This window comes from Hylobates moloch, unplaced genomic scaffold (genome assembly GCF_009828535.3).
Source record: "Hylobates moloch isolate HMO894 unplaced genomic scaffold, HMol_V3 SCAFFOLD_16, whole genome shotgun sequence".
Lineage (NCBI taxonomy): Eukaryota > Metazoa > Chordata > Mammalia > Primates > Hylobatidae > Hylobates > Hylobates moloch.
Window position 1 is genome coordinate 17,665,882 of NW_026652291.1, and position 15,146 is coordinate 17,681,027.

At 39.7% G+C, this 15,146-nt stretch overlaps 1 long non-coding RNA gene across 1 annotated transcript in view; it reads left to right on the forward strand.

The window, feature by feature from the left end:
• LOC131381535 (uncharacterized) overlaps window positions 1-15,146 on the forward strand; it is a 31,607-nt gene that overhangs the window by 913 nt on the left and 15,548 nt on the right. The gene's annotated exons all lie outside the window — the stretch shown is intronic.

Sequence of the window (15,146 nt, forward strand, 5' to 3'; positions counted from 1 at the left end):
TAATGTAAATGGCAATGCTTAAGATACCCCTCATTCTCTCCAATATGGTGACTTCAAGGAAAGGTGATTTTCAAGCTTTATCTTGAAAATATCAAGCATGGCAGTGCTTAAAATACTCCTCTCCAATATGTCAATGACTGGCAATGCTTAAGACACCTGGCAATGCTTAAGATAACCCTCCTTCTCTCCAATATAGTGATTTCAAGGAACTGTGATAGTCAAGCTTCATCTTGGCATTAGCACTGGGCGTAGGCTGCAGAAGAATCAGTATCTCAGACAAATGGAATGGTATATGGAAACACACAGAAGTTTCAGGAGGTTTCCTAGGTTTTAACTTACATTAAATACATCTGTTTAGCCTACACTAGTCGAGGGGAGGAGTCAAAAAACAGGGGCCAGCCCTCAGCTGGTGGGAAGAAAAAATGTCCCTGTTTGATTTAGGACCTGGGTAGATCAATGGCCCCTGAGAACACCTCAAAACTCATTTTGCTCTTCCACAGCCTCATCCACTGTGCTCCTGCCCTGCTGACCTCCTTTCTGTCTCTTGCCACACCGAGCTCTTTCTTTCCTCAGGACCTTTGCACGTGCAGTCACCACTGTCTCGAATGCCCTTCCCTGACTTCTCTCATTTGGCTCCTTCCCCAGTGTTTGTCCTTCACTTACAGGTCTGCTTCCCAGAAAAACTTTTCTTGACCGCCTGTGTTGGATATTTTCTAAATGCACTTGAAATCCACTTTTCACCCTGTCCGTGTTCAGAGAGGCATTGAGAGTTCTTCATGACTCCAGCTTCTTCTTGGGGGCAGAAGGTCAGAGGCTAGAGAGAAGTCAGGGGGTTTATCCCCTGGGCTCCCTCTCTGAAGAGTCATGTTGGTGGCCTCTGTACCTCTACTGAAAGCTTCTGTCAAGAGGATGCTGTCTGCCACCTCAGCTTCCTCCTCTCATCCTTTGAGGTTGGAAAAGACTCTCAGCAATTGCTAGCTTTTGTTTTGCTTCCCTCCAAGGACCCTCACTATTTCTTGCTGGTTTCCCTCAATCCTCTACACACTTTTTCACTGAACAGTCTTTCTCTAAATTACAACATTTGAGATTGCCATCTCTTCCTGCCAGGGCCCTAATTAACACACAACCCTATCTAAATATGTCTCTCCATTACTCTGTTTCACTGACCTTTATTTTTTTTCTTCACACACATAGAGTTATATAATTGTAAACTTTATTTATTTACTTGTTTCCTGCATGTATACCCTGGTGACTGTGAGTTCCATGAAGATAGGGACAAGGCTTATTTTATTTACTGCTACGTGCTCTTCATATGGTACTTGTATGTGGCTCAAAAATATTTGTTATATGAGCATAAAAGCAAATGAATGGGTAACAAGATACCAATCAGGTTCCCAGAGAAGAAATTTATTTAGTTGAGCAATTGCTATTTTTCAGGTATTATGTCCATGCATTACTTCATTTACAATACCCTAGAGGTAGATGTAATTAATGTCTCTGTCATATAAACAGACTTTGAGGAGACTGAAACTTTGAGAGCTTAAATAGCTTTCTAGAAGACATACAGCTAGCAGGTAGTTGCTCAAGGATTTAAACCAAGTTCTGTCTGACTCCAGTTGCCCTGCGTTTAATCACTGCACTGACCTAAATGGCTGGGCATTGGAAGGTAATATAGGGCCTGGTAGCCATTCCCAATCTCTCATTTAGCTGCAATGGAGAATGTAACTAACAGATGGATCAAGACTCCTGGTCCCTCCAGGACTACCAGGTGGATGTATCAATCCGATTCAGACTGTGAAGCTAATAGAATACCCCCATCATTTATTTTTCTGTTATTAGTGAATGCTGGAGCTTATGACTGAGGCAGGATAGGTCTCACCTTGTGGATTCTGCCTCTTTGTTGTCTGTGTGTACCAAGGATATGTTTAATGATTTGCTCTTATGTATGTATATGATGTAAAAAGAGGTTAATTCCATACCAAGCAGAACACCTGTCAAAAAATTAGGGCCTTAGTTTTACAGATCCCCAGCCTCCTTTGATTATTGCTGTAACTCATGCAGACAGAAGATAATCTTTAAATTATACAGAACTTCATGATTAAAATATTTTGCCCCTTTTTATAGTTTGGGAAGAAAGAAGATGTGGCTTTAGAGGCTTGGTGTCAAATTAAGCGATAACAGAGTCATAGAGGAACATAATAAATATGCATAAAGGGGCTAAAAAAGCATTTCTAATAGGTCCATACCATAGGAATTTGCTATGTGTGAAACTGAAAGACTTCCTAGGGAAAGAGCTTGGCCCATTTGCTTTTAAATTCACTTTTTATGCTCTTTTATTTAAAAAAAAATATTTTAAGCTCGATTATCCCCTTGCAAAGGAATCTGATCAAAGGAATAATCTCGGAGCTCTGGAGCTCCCAAAATGCTGGCCTGGAGAATACCTTTTCTGAGGACAGGTGCCTTCTGAAACCCCTGCCAGCCCAGGGTTAGGGAGGGAAGCAGCCTTGTTCTAATATTTTTCTCCAAAGACCAAGGCTATAGCTGCCCCTAGACATAATCAATCAATGAAAAGAACTCAGAAATATTTATTAAGACTATCTAGGCTAGGCTTAGCAGGTGAGAGAATGAAAGCAACAGGTCTGAGAAAGCTTATGATTCAGCTGGGGAGACTGGGCACACCTGTGTTGTAATGGGCAGTACTGCAGATTGGTTCAAAGTGTAAAATCTGGGGAGTTCTGAACACAAGAGTAGATTGCACATGGGGGTGACTTTTAGGGTACATGGGGATTACATCCAGTTGTAATCTGTGATCCAGAGTGGCAGAAAGGAAGTCAAAGGCTCTTCAAGTGGAAGAATGTCACTAGCAAAGGTCTGGAATTTGGTCTGCAGCGACTAAAGCTTCTAGCTGGAGTGAAGGCAGTAGAGAGGCTAGAAAGTGTTCTCAGAGTAGATTTAAATTCTGCGGCTGTCTTTGCTGCTTATAAGACTCATGTCCTTGATTTTTCCTTCAACTCTCAATTTTCATCTTCCCAAAATACTAAGAGGAGGAAGGAATGCTTGGAAGAAACAATGGAGAATGAAAAACAAACCTTTTATTTTTCAGAACAATCTGTCTAAATCTGTGCAAGAAAGCTTGCAAATTCGCATATGGTTCAACCTGTTTGCCCAAGATTTATAAGAATAGTGGAACTACTCCCTTGGAGAAGCAAAGCTTCCAGAATTTTTCTGCATATTATATAGGTATTTTGGTAACTTTATGTCATTTCATTAGCTTTAAAAACTTAGGAGGTGTTGTGGATTTATTCAATGTTTCTTCCATCTTAATCCAAACATTAAAGTTTTGGGAAAGTGCTTTAGATTATTCAGATAGCTCCAAAAAGTACATATAGACACTAAGAAGGGAACAACAGACACTGGAGCCTACTTGAGGGGAGAAGGAGGGAGGAAGGTGAGGACAGGAAAACTACCCATCAGATACTATGCTTATTACCTGGGTGGCGAAATATCTTACACCAAAACCCTAGGAGACGCAATTTACCTATGAAACAAACCTTCATATGTTCACCTGAACCTAAAATAAAAATTAAGAAGATTTTCAAAAAGACATTTAAAGGGTCATTTGAGTTTTGCTGAAGTCTGAGAATTTGAGTGATGTAAAGGATAACTCAGTAAACAGACTTGACTCTCAAGATAAATACCTCTTCATTTTGTTAGAGATCTTTCATGACGCAGGTTGATTTTTCGCTCTTGGGAATCAGATCACATTTATACAGCAACAAAGAAAACAAATGAGCTAATATAACCCCTATATTTTTCATCTCACAGACCATGAGCTGAATTTTTACAGCTAATATGTTGCTGATGTTTGCCTATTTTATTTTTTTCTAGAGGCAAGGGAGTGAGAAAATGATTTATTGAGCTCCCTCTCCATGCTCTGTACTAGGGGCTTTACGAGTGTTTTCTCATTTAGTTCTCAGTATGACAATCAAGGCCGACATCACTTTCATCATCTATAAAATGGGATAATAATAATGCTTCTTTCTCTGAGACGCTATTAGGGTACAACAAGATAATGTATATATAGTACTTAATGTCTTTCTCATAGCTATAACCATTATCATTATTATGACCATTTTAATTCTATTTACCTCACTAAGGTTATTAAATCAGTAGAAGCTAAGATTAAAGCATTCTTATGAAAAGGCCCCAAATGACCCATGTCTGTAAATAAGATGGGAAATTAGTTGACCTATTTATTACCACTTATGTGTAAGAAATAAACATATTCAAACACTCCTTAAAAATTTGGTTGGATTTGGATAATTCGGAATTTATTTGGAGCATACCTAGTGCCTAAATCTTGGTTTCTGGTACTATTCTCCAATAAAAGGAACCAAGGCTCTTTGGATAAATGGCTTATTCTAGAACTGGAGAGGATACACAGAGAATGAGCATGGGTCACCTTGTAGTGTTAGAAAGCAAGGGAGTTATTAGAAAACAAAGCAAAAGAAAAAACCCACACCATTATGATGAGAATGTGTTAAAGGGACACAGCCAACTGAAAGAACTCCCAATGGCCAAAGCTGGAACAATATGAACAAAAGTACTATTGGATCATAATGCAAAGCTTAAAATAAATATTTATGGGCCATACTGACACAAATAAATGATTGAATAATTAAATAAATGGGGAAGAAGAGACAAATTGCCCACAGAGAAGAAGACAGATTCTCTGTCCTGAAGGAGGTAGATGGAATATAAAGCTTCTCATTCCCTAAGTGTGGGCCATGCATGGTGACTTCCTTCCAAAGAGAACAGTATGGAAACAGGGGGAAAAGGAGGACTTTGCAGTGGAGAAACTTGACAAACATTTTCCAGCCAGGTGATCAAGGCCAACATCAACAGTGATAAGTCATGCTAACAGCAGTGATGTGAGATAAATGGCACTTGACTTTTGTGGTCTTCCTTCAAAAACCTGTAACACCACCCTAACCATCAGCCAAACATCGAACAAATTCCAGTGGAGTGACATTCTATAAAATACCTGACCAGGACTCCACAGAATCATTAAGGTCATAAAAAACAAGGGGAGTCTGAAAATTTATCACAGCCAAGAGGAACCTAAGAAGACATGGTCCAGTGTGGTGTCCCGGATGGGATCCCAAAACAGAAAAAGCACAGTAGATAAGAACTAAGGGAATCTGAATAAAGTATGGGCCTTAGTTAGTCATAGTTTACCAATATTGTCCCTTAATTTTAACAAATGCACCATATAAGATGTTAGTTTTCAAGGAAGCTGGGTGTGAAGTATATGGAAACTCCATATCATTTTCATAATTTTTCTGTAAATCTAAAACTGTTCTAAAAATATGAATTCTTTGCACATAAACTTTCTGCAGTCCATTGTGAGTTTTTCTGAATTCTACTTTGAAGGTGAAGCAGCAAGAGAAAAATGTGGCATGGAAGCAATAGTAATTATTTTTCTTTTTAAGTCATGCTTTGTAAATAAAGAGTATCATATATAGTTAAAGCTAAGTAACTTGTAAAAGAAAAGTTTTTATTCTCCCCACATTGTTCACGGGGGCTATGCTGAGAACAAGAGACTTTGTGAGGCCTGGGTTTGAGGCCCTGCTTGAATCCCTTATCCTCTCAGGGCTGTTATTTGAGTGAATGAGGTCATGGCTGTGAGAGTGATTTGCAGGCTGCCCCTCGCTTAACACAAGTCATAGCATTCCTGTATTCAAGATAGGAATTTAGGAATTTCAGAGAGGAGCTGGGCCAGATTGTTATAGCTCTCAGCTCCCTGAGTAAGAACCCTGAACTTTGTTTCATGGACAGATGGAATTTGTGGTTGAGCTTTTTGAGCAGGTGGATGTCATGGTCAAGATATGCTTCAGTACAAGTTTGCTTGGGAATGGGAAGAGGGCAGAGGCAGTGGAGCAAGGGGAGCTCTGGGCCAGTGAAATAGTTTGGGTATTTGTCCCCTCCAAATCTCATGTAAAAATGCAATCCCATGTTGGAGGTGGGATCTGGTGGGAGGTATTTTGGTCATGGGGATGGATCATTCAGGAACGGCTTGGTGCCATCCCCACACTAATGAGTGAGTTCTCACTCTATTAGTTACTGTGAGGTCTGATTGTTACAAACAGCCTGGCACCTCCTCTTCTCTCTCTTGCTCACTCTGATACCATGAGACATGCCTGCTCCCATTTTGCCTTCTGCCATGAGTAGATGCTGGTGTCATGCTTCTTGTACAGCCTGTAGAACTGTGAGCCAAATAAACCTCTTTTCTTTATGAATGACCCAGCTGCAGGTATTCCTTTCTAGTAATGCGAAACGGACTAATACAGCCAGTGTGCTAGCCTTGAAGAGAGAGAAAGGAAGGATACCTGTGTGGGAGACCTCACTAAAGAAAAGTCATAAGGGGTTATCTGGGGACTGTAGATAAAAGAGGAGGAAAAATCACAGATAACCTTAAGGAGGGTAAATGGAAACACATTAAAAAGAGAGGAGAATGTATTGTGGGAGAGAGTGAGTTCAGTTGTAGGCAAGTTGAAAATTAAGGTGCTATTGGGACATTCAAGTAGGAAAGTCCTGTGGACATTTGGCTGCAGGGCTGTAACTGCAGAGGGAGACTGGCAATGTTGCTAAGGGGTGGTGATACAGAGAGATGCACAGAAGTAATGACTCTGGTTGTATAAATAGGGAGTGCTCTCAGAAAGAGAGGACAGCAAAAGTCAAGGCAGTACCCACTGAGGGAGCCTCATACTGGGAAGACAGAGGAAGTGGAGCTTCATGAAACAGTTTGTTTCATGGCTCTATAGTTCTCTCCACGTCAGAAACCTAGCAGGGTCACCACAAATTTCTTGCCACTGCCTTACTGAGACTGGTTAAATCTGGCCCATGAATAGCTGGAAAGTGTAGCCATCCAGGGGGTCTTGTCCGAAGTGAGCCCCCAATTCCCATCAGGATGGTCATTGTTTTGCTTCAGAGCCTAATTTCCATAAGGGTTCCATTAGAGGGTGACAAATCATAGGGCCACCGTATATTTTATCCAAAGCAGGACACCTTGAGAGGGAAATGCAACTCTATTTTATCCAAATCAGGAAACCTTGAAAGTAAAATGCAGCTCTATTAAGAATTACAAAGGGACCACGCGAGTAAACCAGGGCTGTCCAGACAACCCAGTATGCAGACGCCATCTACATATCAAGACCTTCATAGGGCCAAGGAAAGTTTTGCCCAAACCATCTCGTTTCTTTCAGGATCTTTTGGATGAGCTAATGGCCTGTTCAACCATCCTTTCTCTTTTTGTATACCTTGATCCCTGCCTATATTTGCCTGACAATTATTTTTAATAATCTTGCATTTACCCAGGTATCTCAGAGTTGAATATACTTGTGTTGAATCTGAAAACAAAATGGGCATCTCTAACAATTGATTATTTTTCTATTTCATAAAGAAGTTTCAAAATGTAAATACTTGGAGGATGGAGTAAGTAGTTTAATGTGTGGGGATGGAAGACATACATCTAGAATATTTAACGGGAAGAAGGTAATGGGCGCAGGAAAGGATGTTGGTTTTCTCTTTTCCCATTTTGTCAAAGTCTCAGACACTTTCAACTTGTAAAGCACGGGTATAATTATTTTCTGATAATTCACAAAGTTCCCACCCAAAGCTTCCTTTATGCAGCCCCATATATTATACTCAGCCATGTTTCATGGACTACAGTTGGTATAGCCATTACCATAACACATGCCAACCCTGAAGGGAGCTGACTGCCAAAAATACATAGAATAAGCAGAGCTGACAGTGTGCTGACAAACCACAGGGACATGTGGAATGGATAACGGCTTTGCAGATTGCCCTTTTCTGCAGTGAGGCATACCTCCAGTTGCTGAATGATGACTTTAATGTAGAATCTCCTTTCATTCCTCACAAATTGCACTATATTAGAGGAAAGAGAGTGAAGCAGGACCTTAAAAAGTGAAGTGCCTCCAAGCACTGCCCTTGCATGAGAGCTCGCCCCACAGGTTGGGTACCTTTGATGCATCCTGATGGGGTCAGAATCAGAAATTTACAGTTACTGGCAGGAAGGACGGTTGCACTTGGAACTTTGTGTAATTTGGTAGCATAACCTATCGATCTTTCCAGGGTCAGGGGTGACTGTATTTCCTATGCCGCATTTAATACACCTGTAGAGAGCCTGGATGGGACTTGGTTTCAATAATTTGGGCTATTAGGTGGTTAATAGCTCTCATTTTGTAAGATGGTATGATGGTCAATTTTATGCATCAACTTGACTGAGCCACAAGGTGTCCAGACATTTGGTCAAACATTATTCCAGCGTGTCTGTGAAGATATGTCTGGATGAGATAGCATTTGAATATATGGTAAAGCATATTACCCTCCCTAATGTGGGTGGGCCTCACTCGATCAGATGCAGGCCTGCACAGAACCCAAAGGGTAAAAGGAAGCCGCTCTTGCCTGTCTTTCAGCTGGGACATGGGGTTTGTTCCTGCCTTCGGACTCTAAGTGAAACATCGACTTGTCCTCTGGGTCTTAAACTTACTGACTACAGCTCATCTTATTATTTCAGTTTTTCTGGAGAACCTTGATTAATGCAGATGGTTTTAGTTTGCTAGGGCTGCCAGAAAAAAGCTTAAATGACAGGAACTTATTTTTTTTTCACAGTTCTGGTGGCTCGAAGTTCAAGATCAAGATGTGGGCAGGACTGGTTCTTCTAGGCTTCTCTCCTTTGCTTGTAGATGACCACTTTCTCCTTGCATCCCCACATCATCTTCAATTCTGTACATGTCTATGCCCTAATTTTCTCTTCCTATAAGGATACCAGTCATACTGGATTAGGGCCCACCCCAGTGACCTCATTTTAATTTAATTATACCTCTTTAAAGATCCTAGCTCCACATATAGTCACATTCTGAGGTACTGGGGGTTGACTTCAATATAGGAATTTAAAGGTAGGGGTAGGGACACAATTCAGCCCATAGCTAAGACACTTCGCATGGCGTCCAGAGTCTTTCAAAATCAGGCCTTGTTAGTTTAAAAGTAAATGCTGGAAATGGCCTACATAGGAAAAAAAAAAAGATTTTAATCAGGTTGATTATGAGGTCAAACACCCTTTTCTTTAAAAGTTATCTGCTATTTCCCCTGATGGAAACAGTTGAAAGGATGAGGGTGGTTGAATGACTCTAGGGATACACAGAATGTGAGGAGGGGATATAAAAAGATTGCCTTTAGATTCCTAAATTGTAAGAGGGAGATGGCAGGAGATTGCTCAAGGGCATCTCAACTTTAAAGTAACGGCTTTTAACTATGTAGTTTTTCTGTGAACTTCCTGTCATAAGATTCTTCTTAAATGGGACACATACATTAACCTCTTGTAAAAGGACTCCTTGATCAAAGGTGACAGAAAGCAAAATCTTTCCACTTAAGGACAAAGTGGGAATTTATAGGCAGGAATCTGGGTGTTTTGTGGCAGACATAAATGGTCAAGTGACAGGAAAGAGAGGGAGGCAGCTAGGCTCAGAAATGATAAGCAGCAGGAATTCGAAGGTCACCAGGGCTTTCTCTTCATCTCCAGTCTTTGCTTCTTGCTGCCTTTGGCTTCATTTGTTACTGTTTCCCTCTCCTTTTCTCTCCTTCCCCTCTCTGTCTTTCTTCACTAGGTCAGAACACAACCACCAACAATTCCAAAGCTTTATACCTTAGAGCTTTCACTTACCCAGAGAATCAAGGACTCTTTTTGAGACTCAATCAGTAAATTTTTGGGGCAGGACTTTAGTTTGCTCTGATTGGCCCAGGCTGTGTCAAGCATCTGCCTCTAGACCAATCAGTTGTGGCCATTGGGCAGGTCTTCATTTAACAAAAGGGCTGCTTTCACAGTGGGAATAAAGGGCAGGAGATTGTTATGAAAGAGGGAAGAGGCAGACAAACCTATTGGTGTCCTCTAAACCTTGGGTTAGCAGTTTCTGTATCTTTTAGAAAAATGACTAAATTATCTATGGCTAGAGATATGACTAGATTATCTATCTAGCTTCATTTGGGGCTGATAGACTTTTAGATAAAGAGTTCAAACAATAAACAATTTGATTTCCACAAATTAGGGAATGTTCTGGGATAGTTTTGATGGGCAATCAGGACACCTGGAAAGTTGCACATTTGAAAAAAGAAAAGAAACTAAAAGAACCCAAATCAGCTGCAGTAGAGGTATCATGGGCATGTAACTTTATCACCTAGTACTCGGCATCGAGATGGACAGATGCAGATGGAGAATGAGTTGCCCTTCACACCATACAGATGGCAAAGGTCCTTTTAGTAACAAAGACTGAGAGTTTTTCTACTTTCTTCTCTAAGTGTCCAGAATCACAAGTATAATTCAACGTGCTATCAGAAAGCAAAACTACATTAAATGTTTTCAGAAATAAACATCTGATGTCTGTTAGGGTGACATACCACTAGGGTGACCATATGTTTTATTGCCCAATCCAGGATAGGTTTTGAAGTGAAAGGGGATGGCATTAACTATTTATGGAGATCAGTTGACCATGTATAGTCACCTGCATTTCAAGACATTCACAGGGCCAAGAGAAAGTTTTTGCCCAAACCATCCCATTTCATTCAGCTTTCAGTCAGGAACGATTCTGCAATAGGACTTTAGGGGTTACCCCAGTATGAAGACCCAGTTTGAGCATCCAAGGCAACTAGGAGGCCTGGCATAACTTGGAGAAAACACACTGGTCTGATTTGGAGAATCACAGGACATTTTATTGTTGCTTGCCATATCATAGAAGCAAGTATATGGATGTCTCTAGGCTTGATTGCAGGGCATATACATACAATAAGGCTCCCAGTCCCTTTCATTGCAGTTTTCCAAGTTTATTCCCTTGTTCCCCAATCACCCTAATAGCTTATGGTTCCTGATAAACTTGTCACTGGCCAGAAGTGATGGAGGAATGACCTCCTTCTCCCAAATTTGGCCTTGTAAGTCCCATTGTATCATCTTTCTATGAGCCCTAATCAACTTGTGTTCTACCCATAAACACCGAAATGTGCGGGCTATATTTGCTATCATGAGACGGCTTTTGACTTTCCCACATCCAACATCAAATCAGACAAATATCAAAATTATGTGTTTTACATCTTGGGAAAGATGATGATGAATGAAAAAAAAAGGCCACAGAGAAGTAGTCTATTACACCATTTAATAAACTGGCGCAGAATCATAGAGACTTGTATTAGCCTTGAATGCCAGAGAATAAAAGACTATGACTATCAGCCAGTCTGGCCTTGGTTTCATATCACTATCACTAAAGTACTTGCAGCCTTTCTGTTCTGTTCTTGCTCCTTCCATTGGATTGACCTCATCAGGTTCACTCCACAGTGTCCGCAAGTCTCTCACTGCTTTTGGTGAACTGTCTTCCAGGACAGCCAGCTGGGTCAGACACTACCTGGAACTGACATACGGGAATCTACGTGTACATGGGGGGGTGCATTTTTTTTAATGTAAAAAGTTGAAAGAAAAAATATCTTCATAAGGATTAATACTAATTATCTAGATTGGATTCCACCATCTAAACATTCTCTACTCATTAACCCTTCAAAATACCTTAAACAATATTGAAATAACATTATATAAGCCATAAATAAATAATGATGGACTTGTGGAATCATGCTCACTTTAAAAATGTCAAGTCTAGGCTTGGTAGGAAAATTAAGGGGACATGATAGGGCCAAAAGTCAATGGCTTTAATGGGGAGGGAGTTGAGCATAGGGTTGGCTGTGTGTAAAGGTGTCATGGGCATCTAACTCCACCACCTGGTACCCAGCACTGATGTGAACACATGTTGATGGAGGGTGAGGAGTTGCACCTTACATCATATAAAAGGCAAAAGTGAAAAAAGACTAAGGAGTTCTCCACTTTCTGCTCTAAGTGTCCAGAATCATGTGATTATTTTCTTGGTGCTCACTTTGTAAACTATTGTTTTGTAAACTATTGCTGACATAAGTGGGAGATGCAGTTTATAGAAAAGTGCTACCTGTTCAAATTAAGTGGGAAACAGTGTGTAAAGGGTTGGTGAGTCCTATGAAACCCCTGTGTCTGCATTACATGACGTCAGCCACTCACAGAAGCCCCATTGCTGAGTTATGTCAGTGTCACAGCCCCATGACTTTTGAAGAGGCAGCTGGGTCTAGGAACTGAGAGCACAGTCTTTGAAGATTGACAGATGCAGTTTCAAATATTACTTTAGCAATATACTAGACCTGTGGTCTTGGCAACTTAAGACTTTCTGGCTGTCTCTTTCCTCAGCTACACAATGGAGATATGCAATTTTTATCCATGTAGGGTGTACGGCATGATGCCTGCCACATAGTAAGTGCTCAAAAAATGGTAATCATCACTATTATTGTTGTTATTATTATCTTTCCTGTTGCTTATTTTCTTCCACCTTAAGTCTGATATGAGAAATTGCTTTTATTATTATTTTTTAATTTTTGAGACAGGGTCTCACTTTTTCACTCAGGCTCACTGCAACCTCCGCCTCCCAGGTTCAAGCATTTCTCCTGCCTCAGTCTCCCAAGTAGCTGGGATTACAGGTGCCTGCCACCATGTCTGGCTAATTTTTGTATTTTTTAGTAGAGATGGGATTTCACCATGTTGGCGAGGCCTCCTGGCCTCCTGGCCTCCTGACCTCAAGCGATCCACCTGCTTCGACCTCCTAAAGTGCTGAGATTACAGGTGTGAGCCACCACATCAGAAATTGCTTTTAAAACTCAGTTTTACAAAGTGCTTTGTCCCCCACTTAGAACTGGTCCACAGAATTATGTAACTGGCCTGGTCTCCTATTTTCCTTAGCATCTAAGAAATTAAGTTAAATTGGAAATTGTGGCCATTAGGCTGATCTACATGCCTCACTCATTATGCTCTATTGTTCCATGACTTCTACTTTATATTTTCCTGAGTAAAAATTTACTACTTATAGATTATCTTTTTTTATTATATAAAGTTTGAAGTCTCACCTTCTATGCTGTCTCCTGTTACCAATGATTTACGTCTCTTAACACTAAAAGATACAATAAAGCAAGTTGAAGTTCAACAACAACAACATAGGAGGGAAGTGAGTAGCTACTTCTGTACAGTGTTTACTCATGTATCAGAAGGTTCTAGTCTCCCTTTTCTTCTAAAGACTTCCTTGGTAATCTAGTTGGCAAAAAGAGGGTTGCTGTATATTGACCTCTCACAGGTCCACTGCATGGCTTGTTCCTCTGTTCCTCCTAATTCTTAACTGGCTTGTTTTGCTTGGACTTTGATTCTGTTTATTCTGTTGCCATTCACTTCTCAGGACTCTGAGACCATCTATGTCTCTGCAGCCACACTGGTCTTGGAGAAAGGGACAATGTAAGAAACACCACACTCTCCTGTTTGACCTGGACCAAAGCATGGGCATTACCTTGTCATTTCCCAACAAAAAGTTGACACCAGGATGCAATGGTGAAAGTTAAAAGACTGTTTACACAAATAGATTTGTATAAGGCAGAGGAACATTTTGTGAGCCACCTATTTCAACAACCTAGTTTTTCATTTGTCAATTTAAAAGTGAATAAGTAAGGACAACCTAAGATTTAAGAAAAAGAAAGATCCCCCCAAAAGAAGACAGAAATGAACAAACAAAATAGCTGACTCAGAAGAAACAAAGTAATCTAGGAAGCAGAAACCAACTTTTAAAATGTTCTAAGATGTTGAATCCATAAAACATGAACAAGCTGTCTAAAAGAGGAACAATCAGAAAATAAAATGATTTGTTGAAAATTAAAATTGTGAATGCAAAGTATAGAAGATCAGTCTGGAATTCCAACACTCAGTGAATAGAAAGGACTTATAAGAAGGAGCAAATGGAGAAAATGAAGAGGAAGAGATGATGATGATGATGACAATGATGATGAAAATGATGTTAATAATAGTAGCAGTAGTAATATTAGTAGTAATAGCAGAAGATGATGTTAATAATAGCAGCAGCAGTAGTAGTAGTAATAGTAATTGTAGTAGTAGCAATAATAATGAATCAATATTTTCCTGAACTAAAGAAGAATACATGTTTTCAGGTTGAATGTTCTCAGCACTGAACAGTGTGCATGAACAAATGTCCACTAATACATACATACTGTTAAAATGTTAAAGCTTCAAGAATAATAAGAAAAATGTGAAGTCATCTATAAAGACTTAACACATTACCTACAAAGGAACACAATTTTGAATGACATAAGACTATCTACCTGCACCTTTTGTGGCTAGAATAAAATTGAACAACAATTCAATGGGAAAATTATTTTGAATCTAGAATTCTTACAACACCAAACACTTCATTCCATTCTCTTCTTGCTTGCATGGTTTCTTATGAGAAGCCTGCTATTAATTTTTGTCCTTGTTTGTCTATAGTCAGCATATTTTTTTAATCTGGTTTCTTTCAAGATTTTCACTTTGTCTTTGGTTTTCTGCAGTTTGAATATGATAAGTCTATCTGTAGATTTGGGGGGGTTTATCTTGATTTATGTCTTCTGAGCTTCCCAGAAATGTGGTTTGATATCTGTTATTAATTTTAGAAAGTGACCAGCTATTATTTCTTCTAACATATCTTCTGCTCCTTTTTTCTCTCCTCTGCTATTCAAGTTACATGTATATTATACTTTTTTGGAATTTTCCTACAGTTCTTGGATGTTCTGTTCTTTTTTATTCTTTTTTTCTCTCTGTAGTTTAATTTGGGAACTTTCTATTGACCTTTCATTAAGCTTACTGGTTCTTTTCTTGACTGTGTAAAGTCTACTGATAAGTACATAAGGGATATTATCCACTTATTTTACAATGTGTAGTGAGTTAAACAGTGTTCCTCCCACAATATATATCCAAGTTTTAACCCCCAGTACCTATTTGGAAATACAGTTGGCCCTCCATATTATGGTTTCTGCATGCACTGGTGGATTAAACCAACTGTGGGTCAAAAATATTTGGAAAAAAACAATTTCACAAAGCTCCAGAAAGCAAAACTTGTACTGCACACTGAGTACTCCATTGAATCCACATGAATGAAGTGATGTGTAGGCATTTTGTTAGGTAGTAAGTAATCTAG